Source organism: Populus euphratica, unplaced genomic scaffold (genome assembly GCF_000495115.2).
Source record: "Populus euphratica unplaced genomic scaffold, PopEup_1.0 scaffold2702.1, whole genome shotgun sequence".
Lineage (NCBI taxonomy): Eukaryota > Viridiplantae > Streptophyta > Magnoliopsida > Malpighiales > Salicaceae > Populus > Populus euphratica.
Window position 1 is genome coordinate 8,093 of NW_011502527.1, and position 11,264 is coordinate 19,356.

General features: G+C 34.3%; 1 pseudogene; it reads right to left on the minus strand.

Moving 5' to 3' along the window:
• Window positions 1-4,236: 4,236 nt before the first annotated feature.
• On the minus strand, window positions 4,237-11,022 carry LOC105119254 (probable terpene synthase 3; annotated as a pseudogene).
• Between the last annotated feature and the right edge of the window lie 242 nt (window positions 11,023-11,264).

An 11,264-nucleotide genomic window follows, 5' to 3' on the forward strand; every position in this document is an offset into this window, starting at 1 on the left:
TAAATTTAAATATCATAAATTTTATAGTTATTACAGATTTATCTGATTATTAATTTAAAACTTTAAAAAATTAGTTAAAATATACATCAACTAATTTATATATCTATATCTATAGTTAAAAAAAAAAAACCCTTTTTGTCCTAAATTAAGTTAATGACTCAAAAGCCTGTGTCTTAATTAGCCGATATGGCTAGTAGCTTTATCAACAAAATTTATGTATCATGGATATGCGCATATTTATTTTAAAAAATAAATATACGTAGCTTGAGCAAAATCTATATAGAAAATGAAAGAATGACATGCTCATATTTCAAATCTAAATGGGATTAGTAGTCCAAATGAATTACGATAACTCAATTTAAAATAATATGGGTAGAGTTAGAATAATAACATACCAATAAAGCTGTAGAAGTTAATTTATGACTTATAAAATTCTTAGAACTAGTTTTACCACGTATAAATAAAGAAATGTTACTAAATTAGTTGTTAACTAGCCAGTTGATGCAACCTCACACTTATAAAAATATGCATATAAAAAGGTGACTTTTTGAATAATGTAGTTACCATTTTCATTTTAAAAAAACGACTCCTTTTAATTAATATATTCAGATATATTTCTTTATATATGATCCTAGCCATATGCACTTGAATGCTCTTTTGTGCTAGAAATAGCAATTTACTGTCTGCTGTAAGGATCGAGCATATGTAAGCCTTCACCAAAACTGTCTTGGTTTCTATTAGAGTAAATTCTCACTCTTTCTCTTACGTAAACATAGTCAAATGTTGTAAGATCGTTGTGTATTTATTTATTACGATATTTTTTTTATATCTGCTTGTGTTATCCTCGCCATAGATTATATAAAGTGGTTATTACAATGAATGATAAAAATTCAGAGGTTTCCCAAATATCCATGGAAATTTTTTGATCTCAGATAATTTTGTAATGGATATGGGAAGGAATGGCATTCAGTCAAAATCACACAAAACAGAAATTCCGGGCTCTAAAGAGCCATACAAAGAGATAGATCGAAGTGACACGTACGCAACACAAAGACAACTTGCATTTTCTTATCCTTGTCTATTGTACAATTCATTGTGAAGCAACAGAACCACAGAAGGAATTATTCAATGGGCATTGGATTGATGAGCAAAGCAGACAGCATATCTTTTGCCATGGTTCTAGATTCTGTAAAAGCATCGTAATCACTGTAGAAGACATCGGCCGCGCGACCAAAATTAAGAAAAACTTGGAGAACGTCCTTCTTGGGGACACCAAGAGGTTCGAATTTTTTATAGGTATTAATTATAAGCCATATTAGCTTACCAAAACACTAAGTATAAGTTATCAATTATTTTGATCGGGAAAAATTAATGAAATTAATAAAATTAATTGATTAACTAATTATTCAACTTACTTAGATTTTCAAGACATCATCAAAATCATAAACATGTATGCAATGTGACATGGGTGAAATATTAAAAAAAATAATGAAAATACAATATATAAATAACATATAATTAATTGCCGGTGGCAATATAGTTAATCATAATGTATTTTTTTAAGAATTTTTTTATTTTTAATTTAATTCTTGCATGTTAAGTTTACTTGAGATTTATTTTGATGTTTCATTTTGGTTAATTTTAAAAAAAAATCATTTTAACTCAATAGATTAAACTGTTAGGTGAGATCCAAAGATATGATTTATATTATTTTCTAATATATCCCTTCAAGTGAAAGTCCTTTAAATTTAAAATTTAAATAAGTTCACAGTACCTTGTGCTTAATTTTTATCACATAAATAGGGATGGTGAGATTCGAACTCCTGACTGTTTGAGATTAAGGCTTCGATACCATATCAAAAAACCAATTCAATAAAAAATTTTAAATTATTAGATAAGATCTCAAGATATAATTTATATTATTCTCTAATAAACTTTATATAAAGCTCTCGTCATGTTAAGAACAGGTTTTAACATTGAGTTAATTCTTGATTGGTTAAAAAAATATTATTAATTCAAACTAATTAAAATATTAGAAACTAAAATAAATATTCAATATCTTTTTTATTCTAAACAGAAAAATCTTTATTTTAGATGTTTAATTTTATATATAGTTAAAATCAACAAATTCTTCATTATTTATTGATGCATAAAATTTAAATTTATTGTATTTAATACATGTATAAATTTTTTAATTTGCAATTAATTTTTTTAATAGTAAAAAAAAACGTTAACAATATTACTATTTTTTTATATTAAAAAAAAAATTATTCATCATGCAAGATAGCGTCGATAATAAAACTAGTGTATATGAAGAAAATCCAGGAAAAAAACGTGATGGAGAACGAGAAAAAGGGGCATCGAAGAAGTCTACTTCTTTTGTTTCATTTGTCTCATCAGGAAAACTCAATTCTTGAGTCCCAATACTGAGTTCTTTGTCGAGGACTTTTCAGCGATTACTCCGAGAAAAATATCTCTTTCGCCCTCATACCGAATTCTTCGTTAAGGACTGATTACCCATTAGGCAAGAAAAAATATCACAGTATTTGGTAAACAAGTGGCATGAATCTTATTCCTTTAAAACGGCACATTTATTTCTTTGTTTTGACTTGTGACCACTGTAGGAACTCGGAATTTAAAAGAGGGTGTTTGAAATACTGGTAAATATTATTTTTTTAAAATGTTTTTTTAATTATTAAAATAATATTTTTTTTTTAAATTTAATTTTAATATTACTATATCTAAATAACTTTAAAAAATATATTAATTTTTGAAAAGTCTCAAAAATCACTTAAGTCACCTGCATGTGCTAATAAAAATATATTTTTATTAACTTGTTAAGTTCTGAGTTTGTTTTCATGATGTTATAAATACCTCATAAATTTAAGTATCATAAATTTTATAGTTATTATAAGCTTATTAAATTATTAATTTTAAAATTTTAAAAAATTAGTTAAAATATACTTAAATTAAACTAGTCTAGACATCTATATTTATAGTTAAAAAAACAAAAATCCTTTTGTATCCTAAATTAAGCTAATGACTCAAAAGCCTCAACAAAATTTATGTGTCATGGATATGCGCATATTTATTTTAAAAAATAAATATACGTAGCTTGAGCAAAATCTATATAGAAAATGAGAGAATGACATGCTCATATTTCAAATCTAAATGGGATTAGTAGTCCAAATGAATTACGATAACTCAATTTAAAATAATATGGATAGAGTTAGAATAATAGCATACCAATAAAGCTGTAGAAGTTACTTTATGACTTATAAAATTTTTAGAAAGAGTTTTACCACGTATAAATAATGAAATGTTATTAAATTAGTTGTTAACTAGCCAGTTAATGCAACCTCACACTTATAAACATATTCATATAAAAAGGTGACTTTTTGAATAATGTAGTTACCCTTTTCATTTTAAAAAACGTCTCCTTTTAATTATTTTTTTCTCAACCACCCTCTTATTTCCATGTTAGTTGATGTATTAGGGTAAATTATAAGGCAAAAAATGGCTTGTGTTCATAGAAATTTGTTTTAAAAAAAAAAAAAAAAAAACCAAGTGTATAAATGTACACAACAAAAGCGAGGTTCTTCGCTTAGCTTATATCGGCGTAAGTTGTTGGAGTTTGCTGATATGTCCAACTACAGCTAATTCAAGGGGTTTAAGACAAAAAAAAGAAGAAGAAGAAGAATCGGTCCTTATGGACTTTTTTTTTTTAATTTATAAAAATCAGATGCGATAAAGATTATAACTAATTATGATATATTTCTCTATATATGATCCTATATGCACTTAAAGGCTCTTTTGTGCTAGAAATAGCAATTTATTGTGTGCTGTAAGGATCAAGCACATGTAAGCCTTCACCAAAACTGTATTGGTTTCCATTATAGTAAATTCTCTCTCTTTCTCTTACGTAAACATAGTCAAATCTTGTAAGATCGTTGTGTGTGTATATATATATATTATCTGCATGTGTTATCCTCGCCATAGATTATATAGAGTGGTTATTACAATGACTGATAAAAAAATTTTGATCTCAGATAATTTTGTAATGGATAGGGGAAGGAATTGCATTCAGTCAAAATCACACAAAACAGAAATTCCGGGCTCTAAAGAGCCATACAGATAGATAGATCGAAGTTACATACGCAACACAAAGACAACTTACATTTTCTTATCCTTGTCTATTGTACAATTCATTGTGAAGCAACAGAACCACAGAAGGAATTATTCAATGGGCATTGGATTGATGAGCAAAGCAGCCAGCATATCTTTTGCCATGGTTCTAGACTCTGTAAAAGCATCGTAATCACTTTAGAAGACATCGGCCGCGCGACCAAAATTAAGAAAAACTTGGAGAACGTCCTTCTTGGGGACACCAAGAGGTTCCTCATTTATGCCTTTCCAGTCACTCTCGACAAGTTTTGTTAACTCATCATGTGCATCTTGCTTCGATACTCCATGCTGCTTCATACAGCATTCAACAGATGAAGCAACATGGCCTCTTTCTTGTTCAAACTGCAATGTAGAAACGAATGTTGCACAAGTTAGATAGGAGTTTAGTCCGTTTTACAATTTGGACAAGTTTTTCAAGTTTGTTTCCAACCTCATGAGATGCCACATCGTCGATGAGCCTGAATAGATCAGATGTAGATGCCAGAATTTTAGGATGAGTGAACAACCAATCGAACACCTCCTTTGAAGCGATTTTGCCCATCCCACACAAGGATGATACTGTGATCAAAGGGTAAGTAGAGCTAGACACCCCATTTTGCCTGTATTCTTCTAATGTTGGCACATGAGCTTCGTTAAAACATCTTGCTTCCATGATATTGTAGGACCTAGCTTGATTCTTTTCTTGTGATGCCAATGAACTACAGTTAGAACCAATGAAGTAAAATATGCCGATTAAGTTAACAAAGGAATCAAATTTACCGCTTCTTTCGCGTAAGACACGCAATAAGTTCATTAATCAGGGAAATCTTCCATGCTTTATCCCATCTGAAATAAGTTCATTAATCACCACTCAATTATTGTGTATGGTCTCACACCATGTGATGGTGGGACCACCACATTTATTGAGAAGAGAAGCAGCTGACCACTTTAAAATTAAGTGGTTCGGGTACTGTAGCGTAAGATTGAAATTAGAAGAGAGGAGAAGAAAATTAAGAGAGAAAAAGAAAAAAAGAGGTAGCAGAGCAACCTGCGTTCTTCCTTCAATTTTCAGCTCGTTCACCGTTGGATCGGGCTGAGATTTTGACAGAAACTTCTAGACATGTTGATCTTCATTCTGAACGGTTGGATTGAAGATTGATGGTATGGAAGATGGCTGTTTTGACAGAAAATGGGGCTATCAGTTTTGTGAGTTTTTCTCAAATAATTCTCCTTTAATCTTGTTGTAATCCGAGAATAAGTTATTCTTGATGATATATATGTTGTATCCCTTAGTTGAATTTGAGGAAGAATGATTGTGAACCCATTATTTGTTGATAGTGGAAGTTTTTAGGTGGACTACGGTCCCGTGGTTTTTTCCATATCGGGTTTTCCATGTTAAAAATCTTGGTGTTGATTTTGTGATTATTTGCATTATTTTTCATCATTGTTTGATTCTGTTTTACTGCACAAAGAGGGAAAGAATTGGGACTTGTTAATTGTAATTGTATTCCGCTGAATTGATTCGGGTAAATTGGTGTCCGGTAGTTCCGAGTTTTCCCAACAAAGTGGTATCAGAGCACTGGTTGTGTAGATTGAATTTCTTGTGTAGTTAAAATGGAAAAGGAAGATTCGGGCATGATAAAGCTTACTTCCTCAAATTATTTTCTATGGAAAACAATGATGGAGGATCACTTATATTGTAATGATTTGGCTTTGCCGATTGAATGTAAAGGAATAAAACCTGATGATATGGATGATGCAAAATGGAATGGGTTAAATATGCAAAAGGATTGCAGAAAGTATAAAAGAGATAAAAAGGGTAAAGATGAAGACAAGAATGAAGAGAATGGTACAGCTGCAGTTGTATTTGATGGTGATGTTGCCATTGTTTGTGATGATGGTTGTGTTAATCTTGCATGTCAGGATACCACCTGGGTTGCAGATTCAGCAGCTTCTTACCATGTTACACCCCGACGTGATTTTTACACATCCTACACTGCTGGTGACTTTGGTCAAGTTAGTATGGGAAATCAAGGGATGGCTAGTGTTATGGGCATTGGAGACATTTGGTTGGAAACCAATACTGGGTGCAAGTTGTTACTCAAAGATGTTAGGCATGTGCCTGATATGCGCCTACACTTGATCTCTACAGGTACTCTTGATGAAGAAGGCTATCACAATTACTTTGGAGATGGTAAATGGAAGCTTTCCAGAAATTCCCTGATTGTTGCTAAAAGGAAGAAAATGGGTCTCTACATGTCACAAGCCAAGGTGATCAAAGGGGAGGTGAATGCAATTGAAGATTGCTCTACTGATATGTGGCATAAGCAGCTTGGACATTTAAGTGAGAAAGGCCTTGACATCCTTGCCAAGAAGAACTACCTTCCATTAAAAGGTATGAACTTGAACACATGTACTCATTGTTTAGTTGGCAAATAACACAGAGTTGCATTTCAAAGATCACCTTCATATAGAAGATCACATGTACTTGATTTAGTTCATACTGATGTTTGCTCTATGATTGACAAGTCTCTTAAAGGTGCATTGTACTTTGTTAGTTTTATTGATGATCACTCCAGGAAAATTTGGGCCACTTGTTTGAAATCCAAAGATCAGGTGCTTGATGTCTTTAAGGATTTCCATGCCAGAGTTGAAAGAAAAACTGATAGAAAACTCAAATGTGTTCGAGCTGACAATGGTGGTGAATACAAGGGTCCTTTTGAGAAGTACTGCAGGGAACATGGTATCAAGTTGGAGAAGACAGTTCCTAAAACTCCACAGTAGAATGGAGTGGCTGAGAGAATGAACAGAACCATTGTTGAAAGAATTAGATGTATGCTCTATCATGCAAAGCTACCTAAGTCCTTTTGGGGTGAGGCAATGAAGACTGCAGTTGCCATGATCAACCTTTCTCCATCAGTTCCTCTTGAATTTGATGTTCCAGATAGAGTTTGGAAAGGAAAAGATGTCTCTTATGCACACTTAAGAGTGTTTGGATGCAGGGCATTTGTACATGTTCCTAGAGATGAAAGGTCTAAGCTTGACAGTAAGACAAAATAGTGCATTTTCTTAGGCTCTGAAGATGATGAGTTTGGTTATAGGTTGTGGGATCCAAAGGAGAAGAAAATTGTAAGAAGCAGAGATGTTATCTTCTTTGAAGATCAAACCATTGAAGACTTTGAACAGAAAGAGAAAACAAAGTCTATTGTTTTTATTCCAACTAATTCAACTCCACAGTTACCTTTGATGCCTGCTAATCATGGGAGAGACTTGCAAAATGATGATAATGGTGGTTCTCTTATTGAGCCATTAGTTGGTGATCCTGAAGCAGCTAATAATGATGTTGATGTTATTCCTGAACAGGTTATGCAGGAAGCTCCAGATGAGCCACAATTAAGAAGGTCAACTAGACCTCGCCAACCTTCCACCAGATATTCTCCTCATGAGTATGTGTTGGTCACTGATGGGGGAGAGCCAGAATGTTTTGATGAAGCTATGTCATATGAGAAGAAAAATGAGTGGTTGAAAGCAATGCAAGAAGAGATGAAATCCTTGCATGAAAACCATACCTTTGAGTTAGTGAAGCTTCCTAAAGGTAAGAGAGCACTCAAGAACAAATGGGTGTTCAGGCTGAAAATTGATGAACATTGCTCACAGCCAAGGTACAAGGCAAGATTGGTTGTGAAAGGCTTCAGTCAGAAGAAGGGTATTGATTTTGAAGAAATCTTTTCACTAGTGGTCAAGATGTCTTCAATCCGAGTTGTGCTTGGCTTAGCTGCTAGTTTGAATATTGAAGTAGAACAACTTGATGTGAAAACTGCCTTTCTACATGGTGATTTGGATGAGGAGATCTACATGGAGCAGCTTGAAGGGTTTGAAGCAAAAGGTAAAGAGCAGCTAGTTTGTAAGTTGAAAAAAAGCTTATATGGGTTAAAGCAAGCTCCAAGACAATGGTACAAGAAGTTTGATTCTTTCATGGTGGATCATGGTTATGACAAGACCACTTCTGATCATTGTGTATTTATGAAAAGGTTTCTAGATGGAAACTTTATTATTCTCCTGTTGTCTGTGGATGATATGTTGATTGTTGGTCATGATGCTAAGAAGATTCAGATGTTGAAGGAAGAGTTGAGCAAGTCTTTTGCAATGAAAGACTTGGGACCAGCAAAATAGATTCTTGGTAAGAAGATCACACGTGACAGGAAGAAGGGAAAACTTTGGCTATCTCAGGAGAGATATATTCAAAAGGTACTTGAGAGATTCAACATGAGCAACTCCAAACCTGTTTGTTCTCCACTTGCAAGCCACTTTAAACTAAGTTCTAAGCAGTGTCCTTCAAGTGATGAAGAAAAAGATGAGATGAAAAAGGTTTCTTATACATCCGCAGTTGGTAGCTTGATGTATGCCATGGTTTGCACAAGGCCGGATATAGCTTATGCAGTTGGTGTGGTTAGTCGATTCCTCTCTAATCCTGGTAAAGAACACTGGTCAGCAGTGAAATGGATACTCAGGTATCTCAAAGGTACTTCTAGTTTCAGCTTATGTTTTGATAATGATAAACCTGTGTTGGATGGATACACAGAAGCAAATATGGCTGGTGATGTTGATTCTAAAAAGTTCACATCAGGATACTTGATGAAGTTTGTAGGGGGAGCAGTCTCATGGCAATCAAGGTTGCAAAAATGTGTTGCATTATCCACTATAGAGGCCGAATATATTGCTCTTACTGAAGGGGGCAAAGAGTTGTTATGGATGAAGAAGTTCTTGCATGAACTTGGCCTAGTTCAAGAGAACTTTGTGTTGCACTGTGACAGTCAAAGTGCAATCCATCTCAGTAAGCATCCTACTTTTCACTCTCGATCAAAGCACATTGAGGTTAGATATCAATGGATTCGGGATGCTATGGAGATGAAGTCATTCGTTGTTAAGAAGATCCATACTGATGACAACGTGTCTGACATGATGACCAAACCTTTACCGAGAGAGAAGTTTGAGTTCTGTAGAAGGGAAGCAGGCTTGTCAAAGCCTCCTAAATTGAATTTTACATATTGATCGCCGGTATAGCGAATTCCTCACATGGTGTGTGAGGGGGAGATTTGTTGTGTATGGTCCCACACCATGTGATGGTGGGACCACCATATTTATTGAGAAGAGAGGCAGCTGACCACTTTAAAATTAAGTGGTTCGGATAATGTAGTGTAAGATTGAAATTAGAAGAGAGGAGAAGAAAATTAAGAGAGAAAAAGAGAAGAAGAGGCAGCAGAGCAACCTTCGTTCTTCCTTTGATTTCCAGCTCGTTCACCGTTGGATCGGGCTGAGATTTTGACAGAAGCTTCTAGACACGTTGATCTTCATTCTGAAAGGCTGGATCGAAGATTGGTGGTGTGGAAGCTGGCCGTTTGGACAGAAAACAGGGCTATCAGTTTTGTGAGTTTTTCTCAAATAATTCTCCTTTAATCTTGTTGTAATCCGAGAATAAGTTGTTCTTGATGATATATATGTTGTATCTCTTAGTTGAATCTGAGGAAGAATGATTGTGAACCTATTATTTGTTGATAGTGGAAGTTTTTAGGTGGACTACGGTCCCGTGGTTTTTCCCACATCAGGTTTTCCACGTTAAAAATCTTGGTGTTGATTTTGTGATTATTTGTATTATTTTTCATCATTATTTGATTCTGTTTTACTGCATAAAGAGGGAAAGAATTGGGACTTGTGAATTGTAATTATATCTTGCTAAATTGATCCAGGTAAATTGGTATCCGATTGTTCCGAGTTTTCCCAACATCAGTTAATCACGCCGCCAAATCTGTGTTTAGAGTTGCAATTACAGAACCAGGATGTAATCTAGTATACCTCTCAATCATTTTGGTGAACTGCTCAAGTTCTTCAATAGTACCATGTACATCATATATGCCATCCAATATGGATACAAGCATAGTAGATTTGGTTAGTATCTGTCGGGCAAGAGCGTGCTGTGGCTCGATAAACAGGCCGAACACCACATTGTAACACTCGATCAATATGTCTCGAGCGAAGGGTAGCTTTGTCGTAAAGTCCAACTCTTTCCACCACCTACAGTGAACAAATGTAATTAATATTTTCTATCTGGTTAAATAATTCTTATTCTCCTCTAATAATCTTGCTTATAATAATTACTTGGAGAGATTTCTCAGCTCCTCCTGGTACAACTTTTGCAGCATATTGAAATTCGACTTTGGAGGCTTTAGTACAGGTTCGATGTGCAGCTCGTCTTGCTCGTAGAAAGAGATGGAATACCATAGTTCATACTTTACTATGCCACAGTGTAGAGGTCGATTTAAGGCATGAGTTACTTGGTCAGCAAGAGGAGAAACCGATCGAGCTACCATGGACTTGAGGTGAGTTTCAGTAAACACAAGAGCTTCATCCAGTATAATTTCTCCGTGAGCACTAAGGTATGAAGCCTCATACAAATTTAATAACCCTTTCACATCTTTTGTAAAATTTTCCTTGAAGTTGCCTTTTTCATCCTTGTACTTGTTGAATACATCTGCTTCACCGGTTGATAAACACATTAGAAGATAGCAATGAATCTACAATAAAATAAGAGTTGAGTAAATTTGAAAATGATCTTTTCGAATATATCCCTTTTGGTTCTGGAAGGAGGTTATGTCCATATAGTGTGGCCACTGTCGAGGTTACCCTAGCAAGTTTTCTCTACCTTATTGAATGAGAACTCTCTAGGGGAATGGTGCCAGAAAATCTAGACATGGATGAAGCCTTTGGTATTGCAGTTAGAAGAAAAAACAACCTGTGCTTGATTCCCATTCCTTACCACATACTACACCTGCTGGATAAAAAAAAATCACCAGCAACATTCCATGTATTGAATATTTATTTCATATACTGTATCAACATTTTTGTATTGCTCAATCGAATCAATAAAACTCTCTATATGTTTATCATGCTCTGTAAAGTAGTATGCCCTCATACGATGGCACACTGACAATGCTGTGTTAAATGGACTCTCAAAGTCCGTGTTTGGGCTGCCTTAGTTTCAGAAAATATGGGTTTATTTATTGTGGCCTTCGCCTTTATAATGTTGGACTGGGCTACCTTAA